General features: G+C 41.0%; 1 protein-coding gene across 5 annotated transcripts in view; it reads left to right on the top strand.

Moving 5' to 3' along the window:
* Nucleotides 1–21579, top strand: part of CDC42SE2 (CDC42 small effector 2) — an 81903-nt gene that overhangs the window by 9893 nt on the left and 50431 nt on the right. For 3 of the 5 annotated variants that reach the window (XM_037050526.1, XM_037050525.1, XM_037050527.1), the window contains exon 2: nucleotides 14360–14526. The exons of 1 other annotated variant lie outside the window; for it this stretch is intronic. The gene's annotated coding sequence lies outside the window, so the exon portion shown is untranslated. The remainder of the gene's footprint in view (nucleotides 1–14359; nucleotides 14527–21579) is intronic. One more of the 5 variants, XM_037050528.1, reaches the window with a different exon arrangement.

Raw genomic sequence — 21579 nt, 5'->3', positions numbered from 1 at the left:
ACCGTGGCTGGTGTGGCTCAGTTGGTTGGATTGTCATCCTGTGGATCCCAAAGGGTTGTGAGTTTGATTCTTGGTCAGGGCACATGCCTAGGTTGTAGGTTCAGTCCCCAGTTAGGGCTAGGCTGGTTCAATGTTTCCCTCTCTCTCTTCCCCCCACCCTGGTATCTAAAATCAACCAGCACCTTTGGTGAGAATCAAAAAAGAAAGGGAGGGAGGACGGAAGGAGTGTCCATAACTCTACCACCCTAAGATGTCCACTGGTAATGTTTTGATGAATTGTCCTTCCAGACAAATCAATGAGTAAATGTTTTCCACAGAAGTAAGATCTTTGTACACATATTGCTCTATAGTATCTCACTTTGGCAAATACCGTAATCATAAGAGCATTGCTTTTTATTACCACAGTTTGAAAGGATCCTCCTGGGAAGTGAAAATTTTGTTTGCCAGAGGGTAAAGCTGTAAGGAAAGTTGTGATTAAAAACAAGGGTGTTTGTGGAGAGGAGAATGTGGTAAGTCACCTTGAGATAAGAATGACTTAAGCAGTAATTTTTTTAAGGGCCCTCTTAACATTGTACAGTAGCCTTATTGTAGTATACCAGCTGAGGAGAACAGCACATGACTCTGTGTACAGTGGAATTGTTTTAATAATAGCTCCAGGGTGAAATATGCAGCTATAGATAAGTTTGTAGAGTTTGGTCTTCCCCTAGTCCTACTGATGCCTTAATATTAAAATAATTTTTGAAAAAAAAAGTATTTTATTGAAGGCCTTCATCTATCCAAATTATGGTGCTTAGATATTGCTATCTTTTTGTATATGTCTGAATGAGGGGTGCGGTTCTTGGAAAAAGAAGATTTTAGCATAAGAATTCTGGTAATAATGGTTGAGTAGATTTTTGTTTCATGTCTGAAAAATCTTGTGGAATTATATATGTTGGTGTATAGCATCATTTGGAAATTTGTCCCAGTCTTGTCAAGCAGTTGTTTGGTCTTAAACTTAATCAAGGGTCCTCTAAGGCAGGGGTCCTCCAACCTCTGCCTGGGCTTGTTAGGCACCCGGCCTTACAGCAGGAGGGAAGCTTCAATGTAATGCCCTTGAATCATCCCCAAGCCATCCCTCCTCCCTCTCCCCAGTCTGTGGACAAATTCTCTTCCACAAACCGGTCCCTGGTGCCGAGAAGGTTGGGGACTGCTTGCTTTAAGGGTTGTATAATTTATATGACTTTTCTTTTACCACAGTGGTATCCATTACCTAGGGTAGTGTAAACCGCTGATTTCCTGCCTTGCTTTGATTGTTCCTGACCTTGTCTTTTGTTTTGTTGTTTACTGCTTACTTATAAGCCTCTGCAGTCTTCATCTCTTCTTGAGTAGCTAAAAGAGCCATTTCTTTTACCCCTCGTTGCTACTCTGGGTGGTGCATATGTCGATGAAAGCATTTCTCATGTGGTGAAGAATAAAAAGCAATGTAGTTGATGTGGTCTTTTCTACTGAGAAATGATGCAGTCGTCGTCTCAAGTGGAGACTATCAGTCAGTGCCTGAAAAATATTCTCACCTAGTGACCTAGTGACCCCTCACTTGTTTGTAAATGGGTGTGCACATGGCTCTGGCTGTGGGAAGGTAAAGTGAATCTTGATATAAATTGAAGAAAAGTATTTAGAATTCTTTCACCCTGGCTGGTGTGTCTCAGTGGATTGAGTGCTGGCCTGCAAACTGAAAGGTGGCTAGTTCAATTCCCAGTCAGGGCACATGCCTGGGTTGAGGGCCAGGTCTCCAGTTGGGGGCGTGGGAGAGGCAGCCACTTGCATTGATCCTTCCCTCTCTTTATCCCTTCCTTACCCTCTCTCTAAATAAATAAAATCTTAAAAAGAAATTAGAATTATTTAATAACATTTTGCTGTTACAAATAATAGGTATTTAAGAAAATTCCATTTCATAGTAACTTTTTAGCCTCCCCTTTGTATATTCATTTTGTGAATAGTGGCCTTGTTTTTGCAAATGGTACATACACACTAAAGAAGTTTAGGAATCAGTCACACCGTAAGTGGAAGACTTAGTATTCAAAGTATTCTCTGATTTTTTTTTTTAAGGGTCAGTGAGCTTGGGAAGTAGCAGGAAGAATCAGGCACACCTCAGTTTGACCCCTAATGTGGCCGCATATTTGCTGCAATGGAAAGCTTTTATTCTTGGTGGTTTTTATTTTCTTTTTCCATTAAGTGAGGGTAATAGGCTTGTGTAGGGTAAATGAGGTACACATGAAGTACTTCGTTTGTAGAAAGTGTTAATAAATGTGTCATTTTCTTTCTACCCTGTATATTAAAATATCTCAGGACTCACTTGGACATTTCACTGAAGAGTGAATTGCAGTCAGAAAACTAGAAATATATGTAACCCGGTTGGACTCGTATTTATAGTGTCCTTTACTCTGCTTGTCTGAGGAGAGTGGTTCTTGCAACTGTGTACTTTAAATATAAAGTGTTTTGACTTCAAGGAAAGTCTTACAGCTGAAGTACAACTTAGGATGGGTTAATTATTGCTGACCAGAATAGTAAGAAAGTAACTAATGTGTGTGTTTCCTAAGAAACTGAAACACCTGTGTGTAGTGTAACAATTGTGTGTATAAAGATGACTGTTTTAAATGCTAAGAAGTGACCCTCTCCAAAAGAAAAAAATGACTAAAATGTGAGAAAAAGTGTTCAACTTAAGTAATAATCAGTAACAAATTTTTCTGTCAGATTTAAGATTTAATAAATGGTGCATCTTAAATCACCTGTGTACTGTGACACAGGCACTAAGCAAATCGCTGTGGGGAGGACAAGTCTGTGGAACCCTTCTGAAGAACAGTGTGGCGTCTATCAGACAGCAGCGAGGAGTGTTTGTGCCTTCTGAGTGAGTATAGCTGTGTCCTAAGGAAATAACAAACTCTCCCTGCCCTCCCTTTTTGAGGGAAATTATGTTCTTTTTTAATGACAGCTTTATTGAGATAATTTATGTAATATTGTGATTTACAATAAGAAATGCATATTTGGTCTTCTTCCCTCTCTGTGGTACAGAGCTCTTTAAAACCATTGAATGAGGAAAAAGACTTTCTTTTGTTATGTTAACAAGGCAGTTTTTTGGTCCACACCTGTAGATGGGGGCCGGTTGCCTTGGAACCAAACCTGATGAGTAGCGGATGGAGCATAAAGTCCCACCCCTCGGGCCTCTGGAAGGGAAAGGGCTGGAGGGTGACTTGCCAGGGGCCAGTGCTCTCTCATCAGCCAGCCGTGCCTTTGCAGTGGAGTCTCCACAGGAACCCAGCGGGGACACCTCTGGGTTGGTGAGGTGGTGATGCCGGGAAAGCTCTGTGTCTCCATCCCCCTCTCTTGCTCTGTGCATCTCTTCTACCTAGCTCTACCTGAGTTGTATCATTATCTAATAAACAGAACATCCAGTAAGTAAAGTTTTTTTTAGAGTTTTCTTACCAGCTCGTGCAAATTAAATGAAACTTGAGAAGTGCGCCGTGGGAACTCAGGAATCATGAGTGACAACCGGGATGTATGATTGGCCTCTGAAGGGGAAGAGCTGTAGTCTTGTAGGGCTGAGCCCTTAACCTGGGGGATTTGGTGTTATCTAAGTAGCTAATGTCAGATTTGAGATGAATTATTGGGTACCCAGCTGGTGTCAGAGAATTGCTTAATGTGTCGAAATTCTAATTTTACATATCATAGTTCACCTTTTTAAATTATGTAAGTCAACTGTGCAGCGGTCACTCTTGTCTAATTTTAGAATATTTTCATCATCCCAAAAATAAATTAGCAGTCATTCCCCGTTCCTCTCTTTCCCCTGCCCCAGGCAACCACTAATCTGTTTTCTGTCTCCCTTGGTTTGCCCCTTTTGGACATTTTACATAAACAGGGTCAAATGCTACGTGACTTTTGGTGAGTGGTTTCTTTCACTTTGCATAATGTTTCAAGGTGCATCTTTGTTGTAGCACTAATGAGCACTTTGTTCTCTGTTGTGGCTGAATATCATTCAGTTGTGCAAATATACCACATTTCATTTACCCCATCATCAGTTTATGGATATTTGTTTTGTTTCTGAAGTTTGGCTATTAAGAATAGCACTGCTGTGAACATGCACTGCTGTGAACATTCACGTACAACCTTGTGTGGTTGTGTGTTTCAGTTTATCTTAGTCACATACCTGTGAGTGAAACTGCTGTACTGTCTTCCAAAGTGATTGTACAATTTTACATTTCCACCAGCAGTACAGGAAATGTGTGGCCTTTTTTAACTGGGTTCTTTCACTTAGCATACTTTTCAAGGTTTGTCCCTGTCATAGCATGCATTAGTACTCGTTCCTTTCAATAGCTGAGTAATAATTTGGTTGTAGGAATATACCGTGTTTTGTTTATCCTTAAAAAAAGCTTTCTTTTGAAAAACATTCAGTGAAGCAGTGCTTGCATTAAAAAACAATTGGAAATTGCTCAAATGTTCAGTGAACAGGAATGGTTAAGCCCTGGCTGATGTAGCTCAGTGGATTGAGTGCAGGCCTACGAACCAGAGGATCACGGTTTGATTCCCAGCCAGGGCACATACCTGGGTTGCAGGCCAGTTCCCAACAGGGGACACACGAGAGGCAACCATACATTGATATTTCTTTCCCTCTCTCCCTCCCTTCCCCTCTAAAGGTAAATACATAAAAATCTTTTTAAAAAAAAAAAGAGGAATGGTTAAATTGGGTACTTTAGCATGTATCACCTGTTAGTAAATTGTACGGCTTGTTTCCAGGGGGAAGGTGGTCAGAGTGCTAACTAGCATATGCGCACCGACTGGGCATAGAACCGGCAACCTAGTTATGTGCCCACAACCTTTTGATATATGAGATGATGCTCCGCTGGACTGAGCCACCTGGCCAGGGCAAATTTTTAAGAAAATAACCACAGCTATAGCATTGTACATGACATAAATTTAAAGCGAGATCATTCATTATTAGGAATATTACTACTTTATGTTGATCCAGAAATTATAAAAGTCCAGCCATTGTTAAAATAATGAGAATGGTTTATGCAACATCTATGTAACCTGACAGCCAAGGGGAGACTGGAATATGTGTGTGTAGCAATGATGACTTCACTGTGCTAATCAGTGGGGGCAGTAGATGCCATTGAGTGAGCATGTGCACTGCGTGGCCATTGCATTGAAAGTGAGCAGAGCAACAAATCCACATCAAAAATTTGTGTTAAGCTTGGACATTCCTCCATGGAAACTACTCAGATGATTCAGAAGGCCACAGCTATGGGCAGCTGGTGATTAGCAGCTTCATCATGACAACGCGCCTGTTCATGCATTATGTCTCACGCAGTCTTTTTGCAAAACATCAAATCACCCAGATTTGGTGCCCTCTGACTTCTGGCTGTTCCCAAAAACTAAAATCACCTATGCAAGGGAAAAGATTTCAGACTGTCAGTGGGATTCAGGAAAATACAGTGGGGCAGCTGATGGTGATTGGGAGAACTGTGTGAGGTCCCAAGGTGCCTACTTTGAAGGGGACTGAGGCGTCATTGTCCTACGTATAATTTTCTTGTAGCTTTTATCTTCTTCAATAAATGTGTCTATTTTTCATATTACATAACTGGATACTTTCTGGACAGACCTTGTATTATAAATAAAAATACTTCAGACTACAACTGAGAAACTTTTAATTATATGGACCTCATATTTTCAAATTATACAATAATTATGGTATAGAATAACACTAATTCTTATGTGTTTGACTTCTAAAGTGTGGAGGAATGTAGGTAATACGTATTTTAAACCTAATGAACGATACTGTATCTGTCAGAGCTTATTATAAGAAAAAGACTACTCTAGGGTTTTCAGGCAGAAAGGTGTTTTGTATAGGGAATTTGGCACCTACAACGCCTGGAAGAACCTGAGTCTGAGGACCACCACTGGGCTAATGTATTCATTTAAGACTGTAGCCGCCAGGGCAGGACGCTGAAACTGGGGACCAGCCACTGGAATACTGAGTCTGGTGCTCTGTTTCTAGTTGCCTTTAAATCTAGTGCCGAGAGTTTGGCGACTGTAACAGCTTCTAATAATTTGTTTCTTTGTGCCATTGATTATCACTTAAATCAGCAATAGAAAGAGCTTCCAGCTCACTTTCCTACCCTAATCTCATAGGAAGCATTCTTACTGGCAGAACCTGCTTTACATCCCAAATGCTGACCATAAGGAAAACTCTGGGATATGTAGGTTTTTTTGTTTTGTTTTGTTTTAGCCTTCCTGTCCCTGAAGTACAGGAAGGCATGTATAGGGAGTGGTGGGAAGGAGTGAATGTCAAGTTCTACTTGACCAGTAACATATTTGACAGGCTTCAGCCGAAGCCTTCTGTTTATTAGATGATAAGGCTTTATATGCAATATATTTTAAAGGCAGTAAGATTAAAAAACCCAACTTTGACTTGATTTGTTCAGAAATTTTTTGTTTCCTTTAATGTGAGCTATTTTCCAAAAGGACATCCGTTCTAACATTTTCTATATTGCAATTCTGTTGTATTCTATTATTTTCTGTTATTTTTGTAAAGCAGGATGTAATTTTTATATTTTTCAATTGGAAATAAACTGATGTTTGTAGAACCTGCAGTGTATTTCTTTCTAGATTGAATAGGTGAAATATAGCCAAAGGGTGTAACTGTAAAATCTTGCTTTTTGTCTTAATTGCTGGGTTTCTATAGAATTGAATTAATGCATAATTTAAGTGTTTCTTACATGCTGCCTCAGTTTGTTATTTTGTTAACATTGAAGAGGCTGTGGCAATCTTTAAAAAGGATGTGTGAGTCTTGACCCGTACTGCTCAGTTAGTGAAGCATTTCCAGCAAAGTGAATGGTCACTGGTCTGACCCCCTGGTCAGGGCACGGGGCTGGGTTGCGTCCTGTGTGAGAGGCAACCAGTCAATGTTCCTCTCCCTCTCTTTCTCCCTTTCTTCCCCCCCTCTAAAAATGAATAAATAAAGTCTTTTAAAAAGTAAAAAGGATGCATGAGCTGGTGAGTTACAGCTTGCTCCAGGCAGGTGGTTGACTACCTGGAGCGAGGAGTTAGGTTTGGGCCGAGTGTTTTGGGCAATGAGATAGAAGCGCTGGTCCATCTCATTGGAGCGCTGTGTGTTCTGCTTATTCACCTTAAAGGAAAATGTTGCTGTAAAACTTCACAGTCCTCGTTGTCAGACCAACCCAGTTGGGTGTGTTTTCTTGTCAAAAACGGTCTGACCTTTTCAGTTTTAATGAACTTGGCAACACCTGCACCGGACAACTGCCAGACAGTTACTTCCACTTCTGAATTCTAAAATCTTACATTGATTGATTGATTGATTGTACAAGGAGTTTTGCCACAAGTTTGTTTGGTGATTCTTGCTTTGCTCACCGGAGACTCTTCCTCTTAACCTCCCAGGTGCCCATTTGGTGCCTGGATGGTTTCTTGAAGTGAAATGTGTACCATATGGAGGTTTGAGATGAGTAAGAAGTGTGACTTTCTCCCGGAATGTGGAAGAACTACTGTTGGGGGGAGGTAGACAAAGAGAATCAGGGATGCTGGCGCACATCAGCTTTAGGAAGGAGTGGCTGGAGATTGGGACGTTGATTTTCCTGAAACCGTTCAGATCTGTGACTCTCTGGAAAGAACCAGACCTCTTGGAGGACCCTTGAGTTCAGGGGAACAGCTTATCTGCTGCTTTCACTGGTATTGTGTGTTTAATCTTCCAAGTAAATTGTCTTGTTTACCTTTTTATTTTGCCTTGAAAGCTTTGTTTTGACAAACTGTATAACTGACCTTTATGGTGAAACCAGCATGGTTTTCATAAAAAGTACCCTACAGACCAGTGAACATAGTAATCAGAATTTATGGAAATGATTGCCAACTAGGAGAAAAGAAAACTTGATCTCCACCTCATACTCTGTACCAAGATAAATACTCAATTTTCCAGAGCTGAATATAAAAAAGAAAGCCTTAAACATACTGGAATAAAAGATAGGTGGACATAAAAGTCTCTCAGGTGTGGGGAAAGCCTTCGTGAGCAGCCTAAGCATACTCCTTTTTCTCTTAAAAAAGGAAATCTCCAGATTACTGTTTTATGGCCATAACTGTCTTTTAAAATCATACAAATTGTTATCTTGTTTAGAAGTACAGTTTTCAAAATGCATTTAAGCTCATGATTGTCATTTACATCTAAGTTGTCTTGCACATTTTATATGTTACCTTTCCCCTTCTACTCAAGCAAAAAGAACACTTCAAAGTGGCTGTTTTTGCCCCCATGAACTTTCCTAATGATTCCTTTGCTAAGTTTTGGGGTTATTTGGCGCTTGGTAACAGGTAAGATTGTATATGTGCAGAAAAGCGTGTGGAATTAAATTCACTAAGGAATCATTCTGTTGTGTTCTCTTAGAATAAACTATTGATTTCTAAGCTTTAAAATAAAGATTGTTATACTGAATAATATATATACTTGCTAATTTAAATGTTGAACATAAAGATATTTATAGTATAATTTGCAGATTGGTTAGATTTTTAGCAATCTAAAAATGAGTAAGAACTTACTTTTCTAACATATTCATCTCTGCCCTTCCCGATGGACAGTTCGTCAACAACCACTTTGCTGTGAGGTCCCAGTGTGCCAGGGCCGGACTGACGTGCAGACTGGTCCCTTGGCAAAAGAAAGACCCCACTTGCTCTGTTTCCTTATAAAGGCAGTTGGGACAAGTGAAACATACATTGACTTTCTTAAAATACCATGTTTTGCCATGGATAATACGCACTTTTGTATCCGAAATTTTGAGAAAAACAAGGATGTGCATTGTACATGGGTATAATGGTTACATGATATGGGTATAACAATCTTGTGTATAATGCACACAAAACATGGGTGTGCATTAATACAGGGGACACATTACACACAGCAAAATACGGTAAGTTGAGATTTCTGCACCCTCTGTGTTTACCAGAAATAATACCACACTGAGTCATTCTTCTGCTGATTGAAAATGCACCGCTGGTAGGAAAAATTGCATGTTAAGATACTGTCGTTTAACTCCATGCAAGGGTTCAGAGACTCAGTGAAGTGCCCACTATTTGGGTTAATATTCAGAAAGACCAGGAAATATCCTTGGTCCAACAGACTGTTTTAAATGGAGACACTCCTGGGTTCATGGACTATATAAAATCTAGATCAAATTTGAGTACAACAATCTTATTTGACACAGTATGGAAAATACAAGACAAAGGAGACAAATAACTGCTCAGTTTGGGAGCTATGATTTATTTTGCCTTGAAGGGAAGCTATGTTGTATCTCTTATGTTTTTTTTTCTTTTGTAGGAGAAAAAAAGCCCCATTCAGTTACTCAATAAATACTGAGCAATAGCTACGCGTCGGGCACTTAGGTAATAGGGAGTTCACCTGCAAACTGAAGAGAAAAAAATCTGTTTTCATAGGGCCTACAACCTAGTTGGCGAAGACAAACAAGGAGTAAAACATACAGGAAGCCCGATAACTCGAAGCTCTGTGAGGAAAAACGGTGCAAGGTGGGGACCTCCGGACAAGGAACGGGGATTGCAGTTACAGACTGGGTGGCAAAGGCAGGGCTCAACGAAAAGATAATACAAAGGCAGCATTATAATCGTTTGTGATACAGGTAAATATTGGCAGCTTCCTAAAGATCCATCTATAGGGGCTTGGTTAAATACATTACAATGCATCGATATAGTAGAATACTGTAAACTAATAAAAATATTAAGTTCTGGCATATACAGAATGATATCCCCAAAACACATAAAGTGATAAAAGTACAGCAGATTTTTAATAAATGCATAGATCTCAGTGGAAAGATCTGTAAACTGTTGATGATGGTTATCTTTGGAGTGGAGGACAGGACGATTCATGGACAGGAAAGTGAAAGTGAGGTACTGTTTCATTTTACTGTGTGTATGTACTCCTTAGTCAAATGAGTAAATAAACGAGGTGTAAAATGAAGATACGGAGATTGATTACCCAATTAGAAAATGATGGGAAGACATACACATGCATAAAACCTACTGGCCTAGATAGTGAGTGAATGGGCTATTTAATCGAAGGGTGAGTTCACTTCTGGAGAAGTTGCTGGTGCTGACCATTCAGACGGCACAAGGCCAGATCCCATTTTGATTGGGTAACGGATTGTAGTGATCAGGATTGTAACGTTTTGATTCGTGTGACTTTTTTCGCTCTTCTAGTTAATAGAAGGTGTATTAATTTCCTAAGGCTGCCACAAAGAAGTGTCACAAACAGAAATGTGTTGTCACAGTTTTGGGACTTGAAGTCCACATTCAAGGTGTCAGCAGGGTCCTGCTCCCCTGGAACCCGTGGGGGATGAGTCTTGGCCTCTCCCAGCCTCTGGAGGTGTGCTGGCCATCGGCGCCAGGCCCATTCGGCCCTGGGGGTTCTTCCTGTTGCCTTCTGTCTTCACACATCTGGCTTTTCACAAGGACGCCCACTACATTGGATTAGAGGCTCACCCTACTCTAGCATCACCTCTTTAACGAATTACATCTGCAACAGCCCTGTTTCTGAACAAGGTCACGCCAGAGGTCCTGGGGGTTTGGGCTGTAACGTGTCTTTTTAGGGAGTAGGAAGGCAGAAGAACACAATCAACCAGCAGCAGCAGCTTCTAGTTTACATGGCTTCCCTGTTACAGCCTTCCTTGTGTGTGGAAAAGTGAGGTAATGTTTTATAAGTATTTTTAAAAAGACTTATTAGAAAATTTTTCCTGTGAGTATAAAGATTATTCCATCTCCCTGAATAAAATCAAAAGAGTACAGCATATTTATTAAGGCTAAATGTTTTAATGAAAATAAAAAATCTTCAACTGTTACAAAATGAAAATACGGTGATTTCTAATAGTATTGAGTTAAAGATAGCGGTGACTGCCCCGACTGGTGTGACTCACTTGGTTGGGGGCCGTCCTGCAAAGCAAAAGGTCAGTGGTTTGATTTGCGATTAGGGCACGTGTCTGGGTTGTGGATTCGGTCCCCAGTGTGGACACATACAAGAGGCAACTGATTGATGTTTCTCTCATTCTTTCTCCCTTCCTCTCTCTCTCAAAACAACACAACAACAAAACCCAGATGATAGCGACTCAACATTTTTATGTGATTCTTAAAAAAGTCATGCAGTGAGGATGATACCTTACATTCTCTTTTTGCATTTTGTTCTCAGCAAAACGGCTTCTTTCCAGATTAGTTTAACCTCAAGGTGAAATCAAATGTGACAGCAGAGAGGACCGGGTTTTTATTCAGTCCCATTGCTCTCTGCGTGTTTTTTGTGTGTGTGTGTGAATATTGCCATTCTAATTCTGTAAAACATTGGGAAACCTTTTAAAATTCCTCCTTGCTTTACCTTCTTATGTATAAATCAGAAACCAAGTATTTATTAATTTACAAAGTCCTTGTAAAGTTATCACATCCTCGGTGAGTCTGTTTGATGTCATTTTACCCCTTGGGAAATCAGCATTCTATCTGAGTAAATGGGCAAATTGGCATCTAGTTTTCTCTCTGGCTTTTCATACAGGCTCAGATCAACTAGGACACTACCTACTTTGAATCTTACAGAAAAGAATTTTTTTGGAAAGTTCTTTAATGTGGGAAAACGTAATGTACTTAGCTATCTTTATATTGAGTAATTCCTCTGATTTCTTTGTAAACAGGCAGTTAAATCTCATGTCTTAAGACCTTATGCTTACTTTAGGGGGGGCTGGGGTGATGGGCTTTAATTGAGCTGCTGCCTTGCCATGTTTAAAATATTTATGGATTTAAGTATCATAGAGGTTCCAGAGTCTGTGCACTTCAAAAGACCAAAACTCAAAGCACCCGAATTCGGTAAGGAAAGGCTTTTCGATTAAGAAGATGCCAGCTGAGAAGATGGGGGACCTAATCCTCAAACCGACCTTAAGAAACTACAGACTTCAGGCTCCTTTTAGGTCAGAAAGGGGAAAAGGGGTGGGGGCTCCTTTTGGAAAACTCAAGCCACACGCAGAGTTTCATCTAATGATCAGCATGTCTGTGTGTAAGACAAAGCAGGGGCTGCTGGCCTGCGGGCTGTGGGATGACCACAGGGAGTCAGGAGAGGCCACACGCTCCCTTTGTTACAGCAGAATCTTAGAATTCATTGGGACTGTAGGTATTGTCACATCTGACATTTCTCCCAAATGCAGGAGTCTGTCTGCTGCTCCTGGTCTTCAAAACCTCGAGTGACTGTGAATTCACCCCTTTTCTAGACATCCCATTATGTTTCCACATAAGCAGTTATTCTTTCAGATGGTTTGTCTTTTTTTTAAAAAAAACAAAGTACTGCCTTCCTGAAACTACTACCTACTGACTTTGGTCTCACCCTCTTGGGCCACCCACAGGAAACCTGCTTCCTCTTTCACACTCTGCAGGTAGGGCCTGCCCGTGTGTGCCGCGTCTGTCAGGTCTCCCACCTCTGCTTTTTGCTCGGCTGCATCTCTGTAGTTCCTTTCACTCTTGCTTAGACAGTTTTACAGCTTATACAGTGATACAGTTTTCAGACATAATTTTCCAGCTTTCCCTTCTAGTTTATTAATGTCCCTTAAGATATGGCACTCAAAACAGGTTCCCACTTTCATGAACTCTTGAATCTGAAATTCTGGGTCCCAGCTTCCCTCTGATTTGGACGTGCTGTGAGGCTTGATAACCTTGGCAATGTAAGTGCCCTGAAGGGAAGCACAATGATAGGGTAACTCAAGAGTTAAAGAGTTTAGCCTTAGTTGATAGGCTTAAGTGATTAATGCCAGTGGAAGGCTGTCTGTCATTCCAGGAACTGTCAACTAGCAATTCAGCTGTCCTGCCCCAGGGGTCTGCGCCCCAGGGGGTCTGCAAGCAATGGGGATGATATCTGGCCATTGTATTCAGATAAAGAATTGTTGACCAACAGGTAAAGAAGTACCAGAAAAACCCTTGCTGGTCTGCAATTCAAATCCAATTAACCTTTTTTTCTAAATACCTTATCTACCCCCTCTTTTCCTTATAAAAGTGTTGGCTTAAAATAAGATGTTAAGATGGTTTTCGGGGGTACTTAACCTGCTGTTATCTCACTTCGCTGGTCATCTGAATTAAGTGCCCATAAAGATTCAATCCTTGTCTCTACTTACCGGTTCTGGAAGTGACAGGCAGCATGAACACAGATTTACCCGGTTTCCACACAGTGCCTTGGAAGAGTGCTTCACATAGGAAGGAAGTGATGGCCATATTAAGTTTTGAAGAATATGCCAGGCAGAGGTGAACAGCAAGTGTGATGCCCTGTAAACAAGAGAATGAGGCAAAGAAATTGAGTGGGTGGTTGGCACAATTACTGGACATTGAGTAGAAGTGGCTGTAAATGAGGTTAAAGAGAATGGTGGGGACCCAATCACAAGGGCCCTTAGAAACTGTATTAAAAAGAACTAAACTGTTCCTGAGGATAATAGTGAGTCATTACAGGGAGTTTTAAGTTAGAAAAAGAAAACAAGAGCAGGCATTGATTTTAAAAGGGTCATTTTAGCCCAAATGGGAGTGAGTGGGAGGCACTGATATCCGTGACTAGTAGATCAGTTAGCAGCTGTCAGGGTATTTTAGTTAAACGGTGGTGGTGCCCAGACCTCGACCAGAGTGGCTCTGGGATTGGGAAGAGAGAGACAGATTGGAAAAATAGATGAGAGCTTTTGGTGGTTATTTGGCTGTGGGGGGCGGTGGGGGGTTGGAATGCTATCATAAATACGTAGCAGAGTTTGCGAGCTCAAATGCCAACAGGGCCAGACAGATGACCAGACCAGGTTAGGTGCTCGCGTGAGAGGTGACGACGCCTGTGGGGCACTGCACACCCTGTCCCAGCTGCAGGACTAGCTGCCAGTCAGCTCCAGAGTGTTTCCATGTGCAAACATGGGCCCATTATTGCCTCATCTTCTGTTTTTTCTCCAAGAGACGTCAGAAATCATGATTTTTATGTTGTCCTCTGATATGTAAATGTAGGTAGCTGTCTTTTAACATGCTGTGTAGGCCGCCTTTTGTGGGTCCGGTAAATAAATGTGTCATATTCTGCCCAGTGGGCGGCAAAGCTCTGGTAAGAGCTGCGTCTGGTGTACTGTGGACACTAGGATCAGTGTACCTATGATGGGGAAGGGTGGCAACTGTAATTGAGTACATTACAGCCTTTGGAATACGGGTTGCTTCGTTTGAACAGGGCGCTTAGTGAATCTGGTGTGTTATGGTCAGTTTTCATATGAATCAGTTAATTATAGGTGGGTCTCAGGAATTCCGCCCTGCAACTTTTTGCCTCCTGATCGTATGCTTTCATTTGCAGATAAGGGCCAGCTGTGAGTCTGTGCAGTTCTGAGTGAAACTTCAGCCCAATTGAGAAGACATCTTGAAGGAACAACTACTGACAGTGAGTCTGCAGTCATCTCTGTGCCTAATGTGGAATGTTTTCAAGCCAGAGACAGCTGAGTGGGTGACTATTGATAAGGAGTGGTGAGTCTCAAGACCCCTGTGGATAACTTCAGTCCTTTCCTTAAAGAGAGGACTGCTCCTCCTGCATTCCTAGCATTTACCGACTGTTGGCTCTTGGGTGAGAGTGACAGTCCAGTTTGGGAGAATTCTTTGTCCTAACAGTGTGTTCATGTATCATTACAGTTTCAGTTTCTTCTTCAGTTAGGCACATCCCTTCCTTCGTCTCTGTTTTTTGTTTTGTTTTTTCCACCAGTCCAGATCATACCATTCTTTGAGGCCTGTCTTCCTCAAAATACTCAGCCAACACTGAAGTGGTGGTCTTAATCGTTACCAGCATCTGTGCTGATCTTGGTTATGGTAGGTTTCGTTGCCTTTGGAAGTGATTGTTTTAGGGATGGGCACGAGACCCAGGCTCGGCCGATGGGAAATGAAAGGGAAGTCTGCGAGGGGCTCCTGGGAAAGGATTTTTTACTTTTTTAAAAAAGATTTTTGTTTACTTATTTTTAGAGAGAGGTAAAGGGAGGGAGAATGAGGGAGAGAAACATCAGTGTGTGGTTGCCTTTCACGCGCCTCCCCCCTACCCAATGGGGACCTCGCCCACAACCCAGGTCTGTGCCCCGACTGGGAATTGAATAGGGGACCCCTTGGTTCGCAGGCCGGCACTCAATCCACTGAACCACACCAGCCAGGGCTGGTTTTTCACTTTTGAGAAAGAAGAGGTGATCCTTTTTCTTCCTAGAGCTTGTTTTAGCTAGATGTGACATTTGTGGCTTCTGTGTTCATCTTGGCCACTAGCCTGGAGGTGATGCCCTTCCGTAAAGGGGGGCAGAGGCGAGAGAGTTCGGAGACTGGAACTGGGTGGAACCCCACTGAATAGACCCTCCCTAGTGGTGGGATCTTCGTAATGTGAGATCATCAGTTTCCTTATTGTTTAAGCAGTTTTGCCCTCAGACGCTCTGTTACTCACTGCGGAAATCATTCTGGTTTGTTTGATTTCCCCCCTTTCCGATTACCCACTGTCTCTTCGTCTCACGCATTTCTGCTTGGAGAGTTCTGTGCTGTCTGGTACTGTTGGTGTCTGTTGCCTTTGTGGCACGTTACACACTTTGTGAAGTCATGGTCCGGTGTTTGTATCCTTACTGTGTCTAGCGCTAATACTGTCTTTTAAATAATGCCACCAGTGTGTATTTATTGAATTGAATTATTTGAACAGTATTTGAAAAACCGGCCCACATAATTGAGTAAATATAGAGATTTCCTTTCAATTCTTTTTTTTTCTTTAACCACACTGTTTTCTTCTAGGGTTGTGAATGAAGTTTGGCTTTTCATTTAAGATGACTGGTGTGTCACACATTTTCAAATGGTTAGTTCTCCTCTAAAAATGTTGTTTGGATGTAGCCTTTTGTGTTTGTTCAACTTTACCATGAAAATCAGCTCCTGTCCCATGTATTTGCATATTGGCTTTCAAGCAAATAAATTTTGCATTCTTCTCTGTTGCAAGAACAGAACAGTTTACCTTCTATTTTCTGTGCTGATTGTAGCAATGAAGGACGTGGATGGTAAGAAGCATAATAAGGATTAATTTGTTTGGCTTTGGAATGTGCATTCACAAAAACCTCCCTAGAAAGTGCCTATTTGTTCTGTTCTTAGGGTCTAACTGTGTGTTGGGGGGCTGGGGTGGGGTGCGAGACTCCGGGGCAGAGGAGGTTTGGTGGTCATCTAGTATCTGGTGAGAGCAGTCTGGAGTTACAGGATGGATTATTTAGTTGCTTGTATATCAAAACTATGAAACAAAACCATTTTCCCCTAACTTAAGATATTCATGTGTTCTTCTATCTTTTCTTTAAATTCTGCTATTATAATCTTTAAAAAGAGGAATAGGAGGCTCTTTTTTCTTCCTGAAAAATCTATATTGTTGCTTTCTCTTCTGTTAAGGAGAGAATCAGAAACCTGTGTTGTAATCTGGTAACACATTCTGAACCCTTCAAAGAGTGATTCAGCTCTGGCCAGTTATCTCAGTTGGTTAGAACATGGTTCTGATACACCGAAGTCATAGGTTTGATCCCCGGTCAGGGTACATATGAGAATCAACATAAATAATTCGAACAACAGATCATTGTGCCTCTTGCTCTCTCTCAAATCAATAAATTTTAAAAAGTGATTTACATTCAGGGAAGGATTTACTTTTTTTAAAAAAAGATTTTATTTATTTATCTATAGAGGGGAAGGGAAGGAGAGAAGGAGAGAAATATCAATGCATGGTTGCCTCTCTTGAGTCCCCAGCTGGGAACTGGCCTGCAACCCAGGCATGTGCCCTGACTGGGAATCGAACCGCAATCGTGTGGTCCGCAGGCCCGCGCTCAATCCACTGAGCCACACCAGCCAGGGCTACTTTTTTTTTCTTGATGGGTTGTGCTTAAAATATGGGGGAATAACTTGAAGAAGGTGAGAAGTTGTCTGAAGTGCTTGACTCATCAATTTTCATTTGGTAATAGCATTACTTAGTAATAGAAAAGGTTTAAATTGCCAAGGTCAGCTTTCATGTGTTTTCTTGGGTACATGTTACGAAGAGATTGTAGCAGTGGAACGTGTGTCTCAACCTAAGGCCGTCATGGCACACGTGCCATCTAAGCCAGATCAATCCGAGGGACCTAGGACATTTGCTGGAGACGCTGGGATAAAGGCACTAATTTTTTTCTGCTGAACGTCAGCCTGAAAGTGTAGAGTCATTAAATTCCTGGCGTCTGTCTTCTGACTGTAAAAGGAAAGCCAGTTGAATTAGAAGCCAACCCAGGATAAGGCGTGCAGAGGAAAACCACGTCCCTAATCAGGTCTTCCCCCAGGATCGTACACTAGACTTTTCAGTTACCTGAGACAGTAAATTCTTGACCTAATTCAGCTAGCTTTGGATTTTATGTTCCACGTATATAAAACATCCTAACTGATGTATCTTAGTTACCACCCATTCAACGCTATATAATAACTCAAGGGATTTACTAAAACCTGAATTGTGAATTAAGCAAGTAGGTCTCTGATACAGGTGTACGAGGTGGCAGGTACTACAGGTCACTGATACAAGAATTCAAGGATAAGTACAGGAGTTAAGGTGGTAAACAAATGCATAGTCCATACTTTGCTAATGGAGCTTATCATCTGGAAGAGGCCGATACTGTGTGAACAGTCCTACTAATGACTAGGTTCTTCCTGCGTTTAGGGTTCTAGAAGAAAAGGAGTGTGCTTAGCTCTTTGGTGGGGGCTTCTATTGAACCACTGATATCTCTCGAACTGTAAAACACAGTTGTGGGGGGCCTGGGATCTGGCTGACTTAAAAAAAATAATGAAAGTTCTTATTAATCTCTTTTCCCTAAGAAGACATTCGAAATGTATCAAATTGCAATCTTTTATTGAAAATTTTGGGGCCAGATATGTATTGAACCTTCAAGAGTCTTTGGATTTTGGGAAGGTTAATATGGTATATATGCTGTATATTTAATATATCTTTTTTACTTAAGGGACACGTGGTTTTTTATTATTAGTATAAATACTACTACTTCACATTAGTTGAACTACTAAATGCCAGGCTCTGTGTACTCTTCAACATTTATGTTACCATGTTTACACTTGAGAAAATGTAGAGACATTAGATGACTTGACCAAGGCTTAGGCAGCCGAGGAGCGTGGAGGTGAAGTTCTGACCTGTGTCTGCGTGGCCCTGCCTATGCCCTTACCCACGGCCTCTTCCTGTGAGGTGCTGCTCAAACGCACCTCTGTGCACTTAGCAGTAGGGAGATTTTTTCTCTTAAGTCTAATTGGCTAACTTAATTAAAGTAAATTTGCTTAGTATTTCTAATAGTCTTATATCCAATTCACTTAGCTTTTCTGGATACGCTGTCCTTATTTGTAACTAAACATAATTTTGCTTTATTCTTTCCAGATTTTGTATCTTGTAATGGTTCACTTACTAATTGCATTGGTTAGAATTTCTAGAACATTGTGATTATAATGAACATCTTGTTTATGAATTTAATGTATCTAGTGTTTCACTAAATGCTGACATTAACTGGATGTTTATCATTTTTTACCACTGAGCATGAAGCCAACCTGTTAGTATTATTTAGAAAATGTGAGATTAATTTACTTTTGTTTTATTAAGACTTTAAAACAATTATGTTTTGACATCTACTTAGACCAGGTTTTAAAGTGTGAATTGTTTTCATGGTATAAGTACTACAAACTAAATCTGTTCAATTATTTCTACCTGCTTGTATTGTACTTCCCTTGCAATCTTTGGTAGTCTGTAAACTTCTTACCTCTTTAGTGGATTCATTTTTATGCTTTTAAAAATATGTGTATTGTACTTTTTTGGCTTATGTTTACTTTATTTTACATATTACTTAATTTTTAAAAAAATTTATGTGGGCCTAACTTGTAGTAGTTTAATGAGTCTATGTTGAATAAGTTAATTTTTACAATTATCTGATTAAGTGAGTCATTTTGATAGCCCATGTTTTGGCTAGTTTTTGATAAGAAAATGTTGACTCAATTTGAGACATGGAAAAACCCCATGTCTAAAATACAAAATATTAAAAAATATATTTAGGATTAAAAGTTATAGTTTCCTGGTTTTGTGGTCGTGTGGCTGATTTCTGATCCTACCAGTTTTCCCTTCTGACTTGATAGCATCTTGTAGTTACCAACTAGAAGTTATCTAGAGGTTTAGGTTTAGGTACTTAACACACAAACACACATGAGGAATAATATGTTCACCAAATGTGAGAGAATGGGGAAATGTGCACGTTATAGAAAATTAGATACAAATGGCCTGTTTTAACTCATGTTGCTGACTTTCCTAAAATCTCTCAAACATACAGCATCTGGCCTCTGCATATCCCATACCTCTTGCTAAGTGGCCCCAGGCCTGGCAATAGGAGCTCTGGGTCTTGGTTGTCAGCTTAGCCTCTCCCAGCACCTCCAGACCCAACACACAAACAGTCACCTTCACATTGCTTTGTAGCTCATGCCAGGTGGTCCCTGACCTTCGCCTGCCCCTCCCAAGAGGCCCAGAGCCAGAGCACCCAGTGGACAGCCTCCTCCAGTGGACAGCATCACCCAGCCACCTCCACAAGCAACGCACTCGAGGGGTAGACTCAGTAGGCACCAGAGCCTCGATGAAGCACGTCCTACTTTGTGGGGTTGGCCCCTGCACAGCAGATCCTCCGTGACGACTGCAGCCAGCCCTCTCAGCTGATCAGCCTGGGGGGAAATCCCTCACAGTGAGGTGCTAACAGTAATCAAAGCTCAGCCACAACAGGAGGGTGTACACAGCCCGCATGGGTAAGCAGGGGTGCACCTGGAAAGCCTAGCTCAGGTGACCAGGGAGGCTGTGCCACTCAGCCCTACAGGACTTGTACTACTAAAGCCACTCCACCAAGACTGCAGACATGGCAGCTGTACCAAATACACAGAGACAGACACGGGGCCAGACAAAATGAGGAGACCAAGACGCCTCAAATAAAAGAACAGAACAAAACCCCAGAAAAGGAACTAAATGAAGTGGAGACAAGCAAGCTACCAGATGCAGAGTTCAAAATACTGATTGTAAGGATCCTCAGTGAACTTAGGGGAAGAGCAAGTCAACTCAGTGAGAACTTCAGCAGAGAGATAGCATAAAGAAGAACCCGTTGGAAATGAAGAGTAGAAAAATGAAATGAAGAATACATTACAGGGACTCAACAGAGTAGTTGAAGCAGAGGATTGGAGCAGTGATTTGGAAGATAAGGAAGCCGAAAACACCCAATTACACCCAATTAGAATAGCAAAAAGAACCACACTCCCAAAAATGAGGATCTTGTTAGTCTCTGGGACAACATCAAGTGTACTGGCCTTTTCATCGTGGGGGTATTGGAAGGAGAGAGAGTAAGGAATTGAAAACCTATTTGAAAAAATGATAGAAAACTTTTCTAACCTGATGAAGGAAGTAGACATACATGTCCAGGAAACACAGGGTCCCAAACAAAATGAACCAAAGGAGGCCCATGCCAACACATCATAATGGAAATAGCAAAATTTAAAAACAAAAAGAGAGTCTTAAAGCAACAAGAGAAAAGCAGTTAGCTACCTACACTGGCGCTTCCATAGAACTGTTCGTGGATTACTCAACAGAAACTTTGCAGGCCAGAAGGGATTGGCACAAAATATTCAAAGTGATGAAAAGGACCTACAGACAAGATTACTCTATCCAGCAAGACTGTCATTTAGAATCGAAGGACAGATAGCATCCCAGACAAGAAGAAGTTAAAGGAGTTTATTGTCACCAAACCAGTATTACATGAAATGTTAAAGAAAAAAAAGATAAAAGTATAAATAACAAAATGTCAAGAACTGCCTGTCTATCAGCAGTAACTTTAACTGCAAATGGATTAAATGCTCCAATCAGAAAACGTAGAGTGTCTGAATGGAATAACAAGACAAACCCTTCCATATGTTGTCTACAAGAGACTCACTTCAGATTGAAAGACACACAGAATGAAAGTAAGTAAGGGGATGGAGGAAGACATTTCATGAAAGTAGAAATGACAAAACTAAAACGTGGGTAGCAGTATCAGACAAGATAGGCTTTAAATCAAAGGCTCTATAGCAAGAGAAAAAGAAGGACCCAGCAATTTCACTCTTGGGTATTTAGCTGAAGAAACCCAAAACATTACATTGAAAAGACATATATATCTGTATGTTCATTGCAGCATTATTTACAATAGCCAAAATATGGAAGCTGCCTAAGTGTCCATCGATACATGATTGGATAAAGATATGGTATATATACATACAATGGAATTTTACTGAGCTGTAAAGAGAGTGAAATCTTGCCATTTGCAGCTACGTGGATGGATCTAAAGTTATTATGCTAAGTGAAGTAAGTCAGAGAAAGAGAAATACTATCTGATTTCACTTATATATGGAATCTAAACAAAATAAACCAACAAAGAAACTCATAGATAAAGAGAACAAACTGATGGTTGCCAGATGGGAGGGGATGTGTGGGCTTGGGTGAAAAAAGGGCAGGGATTAAGATGTGCA

This window comes from Sturnira hondurensis, unplaced genomic scaffold (genome assembly GCF_014824575.4).
Source record: "Sturnira hondurensis isolate 20B ecotype Veracruz unplaced genomic scaffold, ASM1482457v3 Scaffold0006805, whole genome shotgun sequence".
Taxonomy (NCBI): domain Eukaryota; kingdom Metazoa; phylum Chordata; class Mammalia; order Chiroptera; family Phyllostomidae; genus Sturnira; species Sturnira hondurensis.
The sequence above is the reverse complement of the archived record's forward strand: the minus strand, read 5'-3'. Positions and strand labels throughout refer to the sequence as shown.